This window comes from Phyllobates terribilis, unplaced genomic scaffold (assembly GCF_046119375.1).
Source record: "Phyllobates terribilis strain yellow unplaced genomic scaffold, ASM4611937v1 Scaffold_4__5_contigs__length_816908805, whole genome shotgun sequence".
Classification (NCBI taxonomy): Eukaryota; Metazoa; Chordata; class Amphibia; order Anura; family Dendrobatidae; genus Phyllobates; species Phyllobates terribilis.
Genome location: NW_027362764.1, coordinates 49,513,308 through 49,529,817, shown reverse-complemented (window position 1 = coordinate 49,529,817; position 16,510 = coordinate 49,513,308). Strand labels below are relative to the sequence as shown.

General features: G+C 40.7%; 1 long non-coding RNA gene across 2 annotated transcripts in view; it reads left to right on the top strand.

The window, feature by feature from the left end:
- Window positions 1-15,318, top strand: part of LOC141264908 (uncharacterized) — a 76,144-nt gene extending 60,826 nt beyond the window's left edge. For both annotated transcript variants that reach the window (XR_012320023.1, XR_012320022.1), the window contains one exon: window positions 13,593-15,318. This is a non-coding gene — a long non-coding RNA (uncharacterized lncRNA). The remainder of the gene's footprint in view (window positions 1-13,592) is intronic.
- Window positions 15,319-16,510: the final 1,192 nt, after the last annotated feature.

Here is a 16,510-nt window from a genome sequence, read left to right as displayed (position 1 = left end):
TTGATTTTTCTATTGGGACAAAAACAGAAAAAAAAATTAACTATAAAAGTACATTTTAAAATGTCATAAAAAATTGCAAAATGCATCATATGCTTTTTTTTAACTATTTAAATATACATGATAATTACACTTTTACATTTTTGATTTTGTGGAGAAGAATAAAGTATCCAGGAGAAGTGTACAGTTTATTTTATCCAGTCCTTCAGTTTGTTATATGTTTTATAAGAGCAAACATTTGAGTCGAATATTCACTGACGGCTTAATGACTTCCAATCCCGCAATACATTCCTTGTAATAACCACAGCAAAAGACAAACATGGAGAAAATATGAACGACGAAACCTGGTTAAGGGAAATTCCCCACTGCTTTTCCACCACTGGTGGAGATTTGTAAATTATTATTTTTTTAAATAAAAGAACATTATTTAATGCATTGTTTTATAATAAACATATTTTCCAAAACCAATTTATGTAAGTATAATTTTTATGTACTTTTAGACATAACATTTTACGTTTGTGGTGCTTAGTTTAGTTTTACTGTTTAGACTGTGACAAAGTCAGCAGAGTCATCTCATCACCATTAGAGCACAGCATCAGTAAAGTCATCTCATTATCATCAGAGTAGGGAGAAAAAAAAATCATCTCATTAGTGTTAAAGGACTGGGTCAGTTAAATAATCTAATTATCATATACGATAGTAGGATTGACATTGAGTCATTTACCTTTGTTTGACGGCAGGGTCTGAATCATCTTATTATCATTAGTCATTTTTTTTATATTTTGCTGTTTTTCCTATTTTTATATAATTATCCTTAGAAATGTTCAATATCTTTTATCTAGAGCACATACAATAGACTGTCATTTTGTGAGCTTACTTTAGCTTTACTGTGTAGATTATGGCAAGGTAAGTTGAGTCATCTCATTACCATTAGAGAATAGAGTCGGTAAAGCCATCTCTTTATTGACGTCTCAGTAATACCAGAGGGTGGAGTCAGCAGAGTCATTACCATTGAAAGACAGGGTCAGTTAAATATTCTCATTATTATTTTATTTCAATTTTTATTACACGGTAAGGACTAAAGGACTACATTACTGTATCTGATCATTAGAGAAGTAAAAAAAAAAATCTGCAACCATCCCTTTAAAAATCCCCAAAACATTAGAGCACACACAATAGACTGACATTCTGTATTCTGAGCTTAATTCAGCTTTACTGTGTAGACTGGGACATAGTCAGCAGAGTCATCACATTGCCATTAAAAGATAAAATCAGTAGAATCATCTCATTTTCATGAGAGGGTGGCGTCTGCAAAGTCATCTTTTTTAAAATCTGGGAACAGGGTTAGTAAGAAAGTCTCATTATTTGATAGCAGCATTGAAAAACGTATGTATTTTTGTTAGATAAGAGGATCTTATTTTTATTAGTGATTTAAAAAAATATTTTGCTGTTTTTCCTATTTTTCTATAACTATTCCGATAAATGGTCCTGACATCTTCCAGATTTGACACATTCCCCTAGTGCACACACAACAGACTGGCATATTCTGAATTCTGAGTTTACTTCAGCTTTACTGTGCAGACTGTGACATGGTTAGCAAATTCATCAAATTGCCGTTTGATATTGCCCACACCTGTTACTTGCCACGGGTGAGTGTGAACAAGCTTCACATGCTTGAAACAAAGTTGTTTACCCACAATTTTGGAAAGATGCCAACAATTTTGTCCGGCCCATTTTTGGGGTTTAATGTGAAATTATGTCCAATTTGCCTTTTTTTTCTCATTTTTTTTTTATGTTGTTCCAATACATACAAAGGAAATAAACACGTGTATAACAAAACAAGTGCAATTGCAATAATTTTCTTGGAGAAATGCTTCATTTTCTAGACCAATTTCCAGGGTGCCAACACTTTCGGCCATGACTGACTGTAAGTCTATGGACACATTTCTGTCCATTAACTCCCATTGATTCCAGCTGCCATAAAGCGCACACATCCTGCCGATACCGGAAGGAATTTGTGCGTCTCCAATTTAAACAATTCTATAGAAATTTTTAATATTTGATAAAAAAAAATAAATAATACTAAACACGTTATACAAATATAAGATTTTAGATTTTTTTATATTTTTTCCCACTTTTAATTCGTCGATATCTTTATTAAAATATCATGAAACATAATATGCGGTTAGAGATAGGAAAAAAAAAAAATCCATAAGCACAATGCTATGTTTTAGAGCTCCTGCTGTTTGCTATTAGCAGCCGACATATATTATACTTTATATTATTTTTCTAGCGAGTCCCAAAATCGGTGACAGGCGCAATGCAAACACTGTGCAATTAGGTTAATCCGGCTTTGATCTCAGAAGGACGCTCGCTGCAGAAATCAGGTCATCACACTGATAGGCAGCGCTGTCTTTTTGTGCCAGGTGGCAGGCTGGACCCAGCAATGGGAAGAAATACATAAGGGTAATTTATGGCTTTCTTTGATTTCCGTCCTGCATGTAATGACTTTCTATTTCACCCCTTATTATTTGGCATGAGCTGCTATTAAAATGTCTACCCGCTGCAGAACGCTCACTTTCATTTATAGGCTTGTGCCTGGCGTTCGGGAATTGTCACGTGCCCTTGTCTTGTATAAGGCTGGTTTCTGGGGGTTATAATTTAGATGCATTATAAGACACATATTACGACCCTCTTGGTCGGTGAGAAGGACCTAGGCGGCCTGCAATATTTGGCCAATGTAGTTTCATGTTGGTCTGTATGTTTAATGAAATATTAAACACAGGAAAATCCCCCAAAAAATAAAAAAATATTCTAGAACTTCCTCCCTTAAGTGCCTCCTTTTCATTCTTCCTATTTCATAATACAAGTAAACTAAAAAAAATCTATAAAAAATTCTTCTCTATGTATCTCAGCCTTATTCCTGCTCCTTCTCATTGTCCTATGTGTGATTGTAAGATAACTGTCTGCAGCAGGAGCCTCTCCCCATTTCTCTGTCTGTCCTAGGACAAGAGATGGAACTGATTAACGTCTTTGTCCTCTGCGGGATTTCTATAGGATTGAATTTTTTTGTTCTTTTTTAGCTTTAGTATTCCTTTAAGACACTAAAAATTGCCAACTGAGTCTTTAAAGGGAACCTGTCATCAGTTACAGGAGGACTACTACAGTTTGAGAAATGCATTTCAACCTCATTGACGATAATGGGCTTTTTATGACCCCAAAATTTTAGCTCATTTTGTATATTTCCGATATGCACAATTTATGACCATCTGTATATAGCTTCATAGACCGACATTGTAGAATTGAAGCATAAGAATCACAGGACCCTTATCGAACGACCATGCCGTGTGTCACACCGCAACGATGACGTCACGACAGCTTTGCTACTCTGAAGAGGCGCCGGGGATACCAGCAGGTTGGAAGAGGTTAGCAGTGAATTTGGCCAGGCCGCCATTGACTACCAACATGTCTGTTGGACCTGGGTACTGCAAATATTTTTGGTCAACTCTACAAAATTGGCTTTGGAATATGAACTGTATGAATACATTGAATATTGGCTGGGATGCGGTGTCGAATTTTAAAAACAGTGACACGACGCTAGAAAGAAAAATTATGGCTTGACTCTAAAAAACTCAACGTAATAATGATTGCACCCCAGTAAAAAATAAAAACTACTCCAAAAAAAGAGAAAATACAACCTCTCTAAAAACAAATTTTGGCAATTCCTTCATTTTACATGGGTAAGGAGGGGTGGGGACAGAAGTAACGGTTGAACTAAAGCCTTAGTTTACATCCAGCAATCACCTATCGAAGATCACATAATCTGAAAGATTTATTGGTACAGAGTTACGTAAAGAAAGATGACCAAAAAACACTTTTCAATAGTGGCAGGCCTAATTGGGGTTGTAAACCCTGCGGATCATGTGTGGCCTGCCCGAATATTACTAAGACTGATTCTTTCACAGATTCGTTGAATCTTAAAAACTATAAAATTACTCATGTAATCACATGTAAAACCATTGGTATTATTTACCTGGCCAATTGTCCCTACAACAAATACTATGTTGGTTTAACCACACGGGAGCTTAAAAGGCGTGCTAGAGAACAGGTTTTGGACATAGAGGCAGCCAAAGGAAGCACAGATTCTCCGAACTTAAGACCCTACCACGTCACTTTAAACAATATCATAATTGTGACAGCTCCAAACTGATGGTTAGGGGCATTGATAGGGTATATATTGATTCGAGAGGTGGAGACTGGAAGCGAATTCTTGCTCAGAGGGAAGTGAAATGGATCACCCTACTTGATACACTTACACCGAAGGGTCTTAACGAAACGCTTAGCTTTGTCCCGTTCTTATAACTGTATTCACAGTGAGATATATACGGTCCCTGTTCTCTTTCTGTTTTTAATTGTTTTTATCTTTTTTGTTTTCACTCATCTTTCTGTTTTTAATTGTTTTTATCTTTTTTGTTTTCACTCATTGGTTTTATTTTTCTGTTTGTAGTTCTTTCGCCAACGAGAGGTTCTTCCATTCCATTGGCAGGATGATGAAAATACTCGGACTGGGGATTTCCGTTGGAGCTGCTATATGTCTTTATCTTAAATGAATTTTGCCATAATCCTTATCCAGTACCATTAATATGTGATTTTACTTCCATCTTTTTATATATTATATTAAGCCCCTTCATGTTTTATTTTCTGTGGTCATTTTGTGGAGGGAGCAGGTATTTGATTTAAATATTTATATAACATTGATTTTCTAATTTTGTAATACCTTCCCCTCACCTATTAACTATATTATCTACCTTTGACTTTTGACTTACAGTACAGACCAAAAGTTTGGACACACCTTCTCATTTAAAGATTTTTCTGTATTTTCATGACTTTAAAAATTGTACATTCACACTGAAGGCATCAAAACTATGAATTAACTCATGTGGAATTATATACTTAACGAAAAAGTGTGAAACAACTGAAAATATGTCTTATATTCTAGGTTCTTCAAAGTAGCCACCTTTTGCTTTGATGACTGCTTTGCACACTCTTGGCATTCTCTTGATGAGATTCAAGAGGTAGTCACCGGAAATGGTTTTCACTTCTCAGGTGTGCCCTGTCAGGTTTAATAAGTGGGAAAAGCAGCTAAATAAAGAAAAACGAGTGGCCATCATTACTTTAAGAAATGAAGGTCAGTCAGTCTGAAAAATTGGGCAAACTTTGAAAATGTCCCCAAGTGCAGTTGCAAAAACCATCAAGCGCTACAAAGAAACTGACTCACATGAGGACCGCCCCAGGAAAGGAAGACCAAGAGTTACCTCTGCTTCTGAGGATAAGTTTATCCGAGTCCCCAGCCTCAGAAATCGCAGGTTAACAGCAGCTCAGATTAGAGACCAGGTCAATGCCACACAGAGTTCTAGCAGCAGACACATCTCTACAACAACTGTTAAGAGGAGACTTTGTGCAGCAGGCCCTCATGGTAAATTAGCTGCTAGGAAACCACTGCTAAGGACAGGCAACAAGCAGAAGAGACTTGTTTGGGCTAAAGAACACAAGGAATGGACATTAGACCAGTGGAAATCTGTGCTTTGGTCTGATGAGTCCAAATTTGAGATCTTTGGTTCCAACCACCGTGTCTTTGTGTGACGCAGAAAAGGTGAACAGATGGACTCTACATGCCTGGTTCCCACCGTGAAGCATGGAGGAGGAGGTGTGATGGTGTGGGGGTGCTTTGCTGGTGACACTGTTGGGGATTTATTCAAAATTGAAGGCATACTGAACCAGCATGGCTACCACAGCATCTTGCAGCGGCATGCTATTCCATCCGGTTTGCGTTTAGTTGGACCATCGTTTATTTTTCAACAGGACAATGACCCCAAACACACCTCCAGGCTGTGTAAGGGCTATTTGACCAAGAGGGAGAGTGATGGAGTGCTACACCAGATGACCTGGCCTCCACAGTCACCAGACCTGAACCCAATCGAGATGGTTTGGGGTGAGCTGGACCGCAGAGTGAAGACAAAAGGGCCAACAAGTGCTAAGCATCTCTGGGAACTCCTTCAAGATTGTTGGAAGACCATTTCCAGTGACTACCTCTTGAAGCTCATCAAGAGAATGCCAAGAATGTGCAAAGCAGTCATCAAAGCAAAAGGTGGCTACTTTGAAGAACCTAGAATATAAGACATATTTTCAGTTGTTTCACACTTTTTTGTTAAGTATATAATTCCACATGTGTTAATTCATAGTTTTGATGCCTTCAGTGTGAATGTACAATTTTCATAGTCGTGAAAATATAGAAAAATCTTTAAATCAGAAGGTGTGTCCAAACTTTTGGTCTGTACTGTATATTCTATGTAAAATTGATTATTGCATTATGCACTTTATTAATTGCCACCTTTTCCACCTGTGACCCCTTCTGCTATGATTGGGTGCGGCTCCCACCTCTAATGCTCCTGTCCGGCTTCCCCAGTTTCCCTGATCTAATGCGTTCCACTGTGATGCGCATTCTTTACAACTTCCGGTAAGCCACCGCTCCCGTCTTATCTTGCGGTCCACGGTGGAACGCATTCCGACGTTACTTCCACTCCCACGCCGCGACCTCATTGGTCGCGTCATGTGATACAGAAGTGACGCTGGTGGTTACAGATGGCCCCGTGCAGCTACCAGCTGCGGGCGCTTCTCTGATTACCTTATCTCCATTGGCCAATGGACTTCATATATTCATTTCATGCCCTCACCATCCCTCATTAAAGCCCGCAGCGGCGAAAAGCGTGTCGGGAAACGTGTGTGTGGGGCACCAGCATCTTGGCGGTAAGCACCTCTATTAGACCACATTGGTTCTTCCTCTCCAAATATGTGTTGATATACTGCTCCAACTTTGGACAATGATTGTTAAGGTCCTATGAGCTCCTATTTATTATGCACATTTGCACCTTCTATGCACGGTTACTTTTCAAGATTTTTTCATCACCATGTGATAACTAGCTTCTGTATTGTTACTCCACTAATTAATGGATAATATATGTAGAGGTGCTTTGCCTTAATATATGTAGATGGGCCTTGCTATTTATTATTTCTGAGCTCTCGGCACCCTTTATTAATACGGTTGAATCAGTACCATTTGGTTTGTCTTTTACCTGCCTTGTGATTATCATACTTAGTTTCATGGGTATTCTATATTATATAATCATGGTACACAAATTATGTATAAATATCTCTATGTACCCAACATGTAAGTATATTATTATTCTTAGTGCCCCTCTCCTGAATATCACCTGTTGGACTTTTTTTGATTTTGTCTATTTTACAAAATAAAGTTGTTGGATTTGCTACCACTTGCTGTTGTGCAATCTATCTATAGGTTGTTATATTTTGGCGTTTGCACAGCCACCATATGTTGATTTATATTTGCTGCTAATCTAAAACCTTAGTGAATAAGAGTTCCAAATGACTTTTCCGATACATGAAAAAACCCGGCATTATTAATGGCACATGGTAGGTGGGGGCCCTAGAACACAAGTTACTTCCATGCCCACAAAGGCTGGAAATCTATACCTGTGATCCTGGCGGATCAGTATGGCCTGAGTTTGCTCCTGCTGAAAAATAGAGGCAGCAGAAGCACAGGAGTATTTGCTCATGGGCTGGATCTGCTCAGTGACTGTTCTGTGTGGGTGCAGAACTGGATGCAGCCATGGCCAGCCAAGGAAGCAGTCATATGGGTGAAGTCTTATGGACGTGGTGGTGACCACCACTTTCTAATCCTTCCATGCCCCATACATGGGTTGTCGGGGGTCTTCATCTAAGCTGGAGTAAGATTTAAGAATATAAAACATAGACAATAAAGAAGGAGAGCATTCAAGATGGCTACGTCTAGACATAAAGGTGGACAGCTCCAGTGGGAGAGTCATTCTTAGAATGGCATTCTACTGGATCATAAATGAGGGTGTGTAGCAGGGGATCCTCTCTATTATTATTATTATTATTATTATTTTATTATTATTTATTATTATAGCGCCATTTATTCCATGGCGCTTTACATGTGAAAAGGGGTATACATAGCAAAAACAATTACAATAATCTTGAACAAAAGGTGATGGTGACTGGTACAGGAGGAGCGAGGACCCTGCCCGCGAGGGCTCACAGTCTACAAGGAATGGGTGAGGATACAGTAGGTGAGGGTAGGGCTGGTCGTGGAGCGGTATGGTGGAGCAATAGTTAATGCAGGTTGTAGGCTTGTCGGAAGAGGTGGGTCTTCAGGTTCCTTTTGAAGGATTCCATGGTAGGCGAGAGTCTGATATGTTGGGGCAGACAGTTCCAGAGTAGGAGGGATGCATGGCAGAAATCTTGTATATGATTGTGGGAAGAGGAGATAAGAGGGGAGTAGAGCAGGAGATCTTGTGAGGATTGGAGGTTGCATGCGGGTATGTACCGGGAGACTAGGTCAGAGATATATGGAGGAGACAGGTTGCGAATGGCTTTGAATGCCATGGTTAGGGTTTTAAACCAGAGTCTCTGAGCAATGGGGAGCCAGTGAAGAGATTGACAGAGAGGAGAGGCAGGGGAATAGTGGGGGGACAGGTGGATTAGTAGTGTAGCAGAGTTTAGGATAGATTGGAGGAGTACGAGAGTGTTGGAAGGGAGGCCACAGAGCAGGAAGTTCCAGTAGTCAAGGCGGGAGATGATGAGGGTGTGCACTAGTGTTTTTGCAGATTCATGGTTGAGGAATGTGCGTATCAGAGAGATATCTTTAAGTTGGAGTTGGCAGGAAGTGGAAAGGGCTTGGATATGTGGTTTGAAGGAGAGTTCAGAGTCCAGGGTTACCCCAAGGCAGTGCGCTTGAGGGACTGGGGAGAGTGGACAGCCATTGACGTTGATAGATAGGGGGGTTGAATGAGATGGCGGAAAGAAGATGAATTCTGTTTTGTCCATGTTAAGTTTTAGAAATCTATCAGAGAAGAAGGATGGAATAGCGGACAGACATTGTGGGATTTTGGTTAGTAGGGAGGAGATAACGGGTCCAGAGAGGTAGATCTGTGTGTCATCAGCATATAGGTGATAACAAAAGCCATGAGACTCTATGAGCTGTCCCAGGCCTAAGGTGTAGATGGAGAAGAGCAGAGGTCCTAGAACTGAACCTTGGGGGACACGGACAGATAAGGAGTGAGATGAGGAGGTGGTGTGTGAGTGGGAGACACTGAATGTCCGGTTTGTTAGGTATGAGGAGATCTGGGATAGGGCCAAGTCTGTGATGCCGAGAGATGAAAGAGTCTGGAGTAAGAAGGAATGGTCCACTGTGTCGAAGGCAGATGACAGGTCCAGGAGGAGGAGGACAGAGTAGTGTTGCTTGGATTTGGCGGTTAGTAGGTCGTTGGTGACTTTAGTCAGTGCAGTTTCAGTAGAATGGTGCGGTCGGAAACCAGATTGTAGGCAGTCAAAGAGGGAGCAGGAGGAGAGGTGGGAGGACAGTTCAGAATGGATGTATTGTTCCAGTAGTTTTGAGGCATAGGGGAGAAGTGATATGGGCAATAGCTAGACAGAGAGGATGGGTCAAGGGAGGGCTTTTTGAGGATGGGTGTGATCGAGGCGTGTTTTGAAGCATGAAGAGAAGATGGCAGTTGTTAGTGACAGGTTGAAGAGGTGGGCTAGGGTTGGGATGAAGATAGTGGTAAGGTTTGGGATGAGGTGGGACGGGATTGGGTCAAGTTCACAGGTGGTGAGGTGTGATTTGGAGAGTAAAAAGAAAAGTTGATCTTCCGTAATGGTGGAGAAGGTGGTTTTGGAGGAGGGTTGAGTAGGTGTGGTGAGGTGCAGTGGGGACTTTAGGCAAAAGCTTTGTCTGATGGTGTCAATCTTCTGCTTGAAGAATGAGGCAAAATCTTCGGCTGAAATAAGAAGAGAGGGAGGAGGCACTGGGGGACGGAGGAGAGAATTGAAGGTGTTGAATAATTGTTTGGGGTTGTGAGACAGGGAGGATATGAGAGATGAGAAGTATGTGTGTTTTCTTCAGTGAGTGTGGACTTGAAGGTAGTGAGGGACTGTTTGAATGCGATTAAGTGCTCATTGGAGTGGGACCTTTTCCATCTACGCTCAGCAATCCTGGAGGCCCGTCGCAGTTCTTTAGATAAGCTGGTGTGCCAGGATTGTCTGTTGATTGTTCGAGCTTTAGTATGTGTGAAGGGGGTGACCGAATTGAGAGCTGCAGCTGTTGTGGTGTTGTATAAAGTGGCAGCAACATCTGCATCATGTAAGGAACTAATGTCTGTAAGAGGGAGAAGGGATTCAGAGAGTGAGTGTAGGTCAAGGTGTTTAAGATTTCTGCAAGGGTGTGCAGGTTTGTGGAGTGGGGATTGTTGCCCTGGAAAGGAGAGGGTAGAGAATGTAAGTAGGTTGTGGTCAGAACGAGGGAGAGGTGAGTTAGAGAGGTTAGATAGGGAACTGAGGTGGGTGAAGATGAGGTCCAGTGTTTGGCCGTCTTTGTGGGTGGCTGAGGAAGACCACTGAGTAAGGCCGAAGGAGGAAGTGAGGGATAGAAGCTTAGAGACAGCTGGGAGGGAAGTGTCAATAGGGATGTTGAAGTCACCCATGAGGATAGTGGGGATGTCAATGGCGAGGAAATGAAGTAGCCAGGTGGTGAAGTGGTCAAAAAGGTGGTGTTTGATCCTGGGGGCGGTAAATGACAGCCAGTTGGAGGTTGGAGGGGGAGTAAATGCGCACGCAGTGCACTTCAAAAGAGGGGAGAGTAATGGAGGGCGGCAGTGGGATTTGGGTGAAGGAGCAGTTATCTGATAGGAGGAAACCTATTTCTCCACCATGCTTGCCGGTGGGGCGGGGTGTGTGGGAAAGGTGGAATCCATCGTACGAAAGTGCAGCAGCAGAGGCCCTGTCAGAGGGGGTGAGCCAGGTTTCAGTGATGCTGAGGAAAGCTTGTTAGTGATGAAGAGATCGTGAATGTAGGAAAGTTTGTTGCAGACGGAGCGAGCGTTCCATAGAGCTCCTGTTAGAGGGACTGGTGAAGTGGGGGCTGGGCGGATGGGTATTAGGCTAGAAGGGTTATGAGAGTTTGGAATAGATCGTGGGTAGGAGGTGGAAGTGATTGTATGGATGTGGTGGGGAGGGCCAGGATTTGGAGAGATGTCGTCGGCAGTGAGGGGGAGCAGAGAAAGCGTTAGTAGGTGGGAGCAGGAGAGGGCATGAGGTGGCTGTCTGTGTTTGGAGACAAAGGATTGTATGTTGAGCAATAGCTCTGAGGAGGAGGTGAGATGGGTGGGTAGGATGGAGGGAGAGATAAAGAGTTCATTACTAGGAGTAGGGATTAGGGGTGGTTGGAAAAGGTGAAGGATTAAGGGGGTGAGAGTGAAAACAAACACAAACATTGTTTACTGTGACTTACTATCCAAAATCTATGATGTCAATATGCCCTAATGGGACATATGGGCTAGGGTTGTCACCATGAAATAACCATTTTAAAACAATATTATGGATGACCTTGAATATTGTTCAACTTTGCTGTTGAAGACTTTATGGAAGTCGTAGACCTCAAGTATTACCAAAATACGCTGAAATTTCTACTTCAAGCACCAGAGACTGGACTTAATAGGATTGACCAATTTTCAACATATCATGAGAAGACTATATTCATTGTAACCAAAAAGACCAGTTAAGAGTTAAGAAGGCTAAAAAGGATGAGGTCAACCAATGATGTACAGAGAGTTAAGGTGCACCCTTATATAGAGGTGAACACCCCAACACCGTTAGTTATCTAAGACTGGTGGACCCCAGATCTCCACAGGATAGGTGATACATGTATTATTAATGGACACCCAATGAGGCATTGGCGATGACTAGAATAGGAATCCCTGTGTTCTTGAGTCTCCTTAGTTTTGCAGTCCTGCATGTTCATTATCACTACAATTAAACCACTGCCACTTTCTGTAAGTGTCCAATCTTTGCAGCCAAGCTTTGAGGAAGAAGGGGCTGGAGATTTACATTCTCGAAATTACGGGGCTCCCAAAGTTTAGTTAGGTGTTAAATGTCTATTATGCAAAAACCTGTTTGTAGGGTATTTGAAGAGCAGGTGCTGGCCATGCATTAAAAAGGAGTATATGAACCCTCTTGGGTAGCTGTGTGGGCTGCAAAGAATATAAGACATTCTAGAGAAGCATCAATAATGGTGGTCAAATCCAAAGTAACATATCATTGTATTATTTTTTAATTACCGATAATAATAATTCTGGAAGACCATTTTCAATGGCGACTACATTATCAGTCTTATTAGCCATAGAATTGGTCTTCTGCACAGGAATATTGGACTGTACAAATTTAAAGTAGCAGCATCAGGAGCTTCAGCCACATTTGCTTCCTCTTGGGTTCCGACCTGTAACCATCTGTTTATTACTCTTGCATATTTCATGGTTCATTACTTACAGATTTCCATCAAGGTTTTTTACTTCCACGTACAACTGTAGTTCCGGTAACGTGATACGTGTCCAACAAAACATGCTCATTGCTCGAGCAGCGCTGGCTGACCATCATACCATTGTGTGTAATACATACTTTTCCCGGTGTCTGCTAGCTGAGGCTGTAATTGTCTGAAAGTATACGTTATTATTACTGTGATACATGACTCGCCCTGTGCCTGTGCCAAGCGGCTATGAGCAAACTAGGTCAGGTTCATACAAGTTCAGTGGCTCATAGCTGGAAAATGTGCTCAGGTATGATTGCACGGAAAATCAAGTGGATAAATGTGACATTAACCATTATTTGCAACGTGAAGACTCACCGAGGATGACACAAGATTGATGTCCATCTTGTGGATCATGTAAAATGAGCCCTGGAGGAATCTATAAATATTCATGGTCGTTTAGGGAAGATACAAGAGAAATGAATGGCATATATGTAGAAGACAATTAAAGGGGTCGTCCAACTTTGGGGACATTTTTTTTTACTTAAATGCATGTATTTGGGGCTTAAAATTATTTTTTTTTTGTTAACATTTTTGCAAGGTTTTACATTTACAGGCTCTTTGTGTCTTTTTTTTTGCTCATTCAACTTTGGAGCTCAAAATAAAGACAGATAAGTTATAAACTCTCAGGATGAGCTCACTACTGATCCTCAGGTAGCTAATAGTTTCTCTTAGGGCTTGTGCAAAGGATCGGTTTTCTCCTACGAGTGCTATTGATGGTTTCACGGATAGCAGTTCTACTTATATAGCTCCTGGGGCTGTGCACATGTCCGATATTTTCCTCTGACCGAGAGGTCCTCGGAAAAAAATCAGAGACATTGACTAATTTTGTTCCGAGTGTCGGATAAAGATCGGCAATGCAAGTCTATGGGTAAGTGAAAAAAATTCGAACAGCACTCAGATGACGTGGTCCAATTTTCATGGACTGACAGAATGGAGAAGGTGGAGAAACTCATTTTACGAGAAAAACTGATGCTACTTTGGTCAAACTCTGATCAGAATAATCAGACCGTTTTTCTCGGATGTGGAGACATCGGTCATTTGAACCTATCCTAATAACGAGCTTGATTATCTCCCTTATAGCAAATGTCATGTTTGGAAGAGAAATATTAACTGTTGCTTCCATTTTGTTTTGCAGGTGACCCATAGGAGCTGAACAGCTGTAGCACAGAAATCTCCAGAATCTGCGGTTCATCACCAGTGGGTCGTAAATTAATACCAGTAACTTCTTTCTTCAGGAAAACCAATGATTCCTTATCCACAGTCATACCATCCACTATAAAAGGCAAAGCTTGGACTATATGGGCAATATGGTAGATCTGTAGAGTCAGAGCGCGTGTTGAAACCCAAGGATGCGGAGATGCTATTACTTAACTTTCTTTTCGTAAGAGCTAACACTTTGAAGTCATATGTGACTTAAGGCGTTGCACTCTTGATAGGTGGAGTCTAGGTTTGCCAGATTTGCCCGAATGTGGTCGGAAAAGTCTATTTACTTCAAACTTCTATAAAAGCCATTTATTATGTTCTGAGATGTTGAGACCCCAAAGCTTAATAAATGGATGGAGTGGGAAGGGGTTAGAAAACTTTAAACTATTATACTCACCTGTCCTTACCACCAGAGCTCCCAAGATGTCCTCCGCTGATCCTCCTGAGATACCTGCTGTGCTCCAGTGCTGGTCTCGTCTTCAATCTTCTTCTAGAACATGCATAAAATACTAGTCGGCGCTGGAAGAGTATAGTGGAAATTAGCATCGGAGCAGAGCAGGTGTCTTAGGAAACCAGCAGTGGACCGGTGAGGAGTTGCGGCAACAGAACAGGTGAGGAGCCTGATGAGTTTGATAATTTATTGTTTTTTTTTCACCTCTTTCCAGATGCTTTTCTATTGGATTCATGCAAATAGAATTTCCAAACCTTTCGGAATTGCTAGAATCCACAAATTTTGGGAAATTTGAAATTAATTTGATTAGTATAGAATCAATTCGCTCATCTCTAAAAGTCCAGTCTTTGATGTTGTCATTAAGAATAGGTAATAGAAGAGCATTTTTGGTGGAAACAAAATGCAAGTTGGTGGATATGGATGTGAAAGAAATTAAACAGTTTGCAAACGTAAAAATTTGGAAATTTTTATAAATAAAAAGTGCAACTTTTCTATTTTTACACATGAAGTTCATCTTTTATTAATAACATAGTAACCAATTAATATTGAATTGTCAACTAAAAGAGCAAATTGCCCTGAAATCTAAAGAGGGTGGCCAGTAGGGTGGCGCAATGCCTAAGTGCTTCATAAAGAGGGTGGCCAGTAGGGTGATATAATGCCTAAGTGCTTCATAAAGAGGGTGGCCAGCGGGGTGGCGCAATGCCTAAGTGCTTCATAAAGAGGGTGGCCAGTAGGGTGATATAAAGCTTAAGTGCTTCATAAAGAGGGTGGCCAGTAGGGTGGCACTATGCCTAAGTGCTTCATCCTACAGGCTACAGCGCTGGTGGTCAGAAGTCAAACTCAGGAGTTTGCGTGTTCTCCTTATCCCAGTATTGGTTTACTTTAAATTTTATTAATTTATCAAACATTTCAATTTTTTTTATTTAGCCCGTTTTTCTTCCATGAGATTGAAAGAAAGTCACGTTTAGATAGGGGGTCAGGAAATATGAATAGCTAAAAATGCTCACCGCAATGTATAACCTTACAGACAAAGCTATTGAATTCTTAACATTCTTGACATTGCTGGGTCTCGACATTAGAATTAAGACTTTTTTTTTATATATAATAGATTACATCATAAGAAGTTACCTTTTGGTGTTTTTGTTTCTCCAGTACTTCAATAAAATACTATATTTATTATCAAAATAAATATTTTTTTTTTACTAGATGTTCGTTGTGTGATTGATTATTTACGTTTGACCTCAAATTGAATTTTTTTTGCAGATGATCATAGTAGGAAGTTCGATGTAGGGAGTCACCATGGATGATCGACAGAATTAAGGCACCCATACACATTAGATAAAAGTTTCCCAAACCCGCTGACTTTGGCCAACCATCCACCTCCGATCTCTCACTCTACAAATGATGACTGGGAGTTCGAGTGATCTTTCCTCTTTTTGTTGGGCAGATAGGCCACTGCCAGAGGAGTCTTGAAGTGGCTCTGTCTATGAGAACACAGGAGTGCTCGGATTAGCTGAGTGTTCCTGTGTCTCGGGCAGTCAGGAGAAATAGCTGCCAGCCCAACGATTGTGTAAGGCTAGGTAGAATGTCTCAGAGAATAACAGGATCCTGGGGTGGACACAGACTTTAAAGCAGGTCCTCACCCTTGCAATGACTATACTTTTGTCATGTCCCCATTTGTCTTTTGGGCTTCCTCTGCTGAGACTGATGTTGTAGTCCTCCTGCTTTCAAGATCTTTGCCGCAGTTGCAAAAGGAGTAAGTCTGAACCTCAACTCCACAGCACCAGAAAGGCAGGTGAGGCATGGTTCATACTTCACATTGTGGTGCCCATACCACTGAGGAGGCCATCGTGGATACCTTCCCATGACAGGGGAGAGGGTTGTTTTAACAAAATATTGGGCCTCAAAGGTTATTAGACAACCCCCATTTGAAGGTGACAGTTACTTCAAGTAAAGTCGAATAAAAAATAACCTTCTAGACTTTATTGTGTCCTTATATCCTGGGTGGAGAATATATCGTAAAAAAACAATTATATATTGTTAAAAATCAGAAATGTATATATTTTTTTGTTAATGCACACTCTTAAAAAGCTTTATTTTCCAAAGTAGCCACTACTGATTACAAATCATATAGGACAAAAAAATAATAAAAATCAATAATACACAAAAAATTAATTGTTCTAACAGTATTATTGATTTTTATTATTGTTTTGTCCTATATGATTTGTAATCATGTAAGTTTTATATATATTCATGATTTTTAAAGACTGTATGTAATTAACTGTCAACCAATGATGTCAGTGACTGTCTCTTTAAAGCACTGAGCGTGGTATACATTTTGCAATCACCTGATGAAGGGGTCGGATCGTCCCTGAAACGCACAATGTGTGGAATAAATT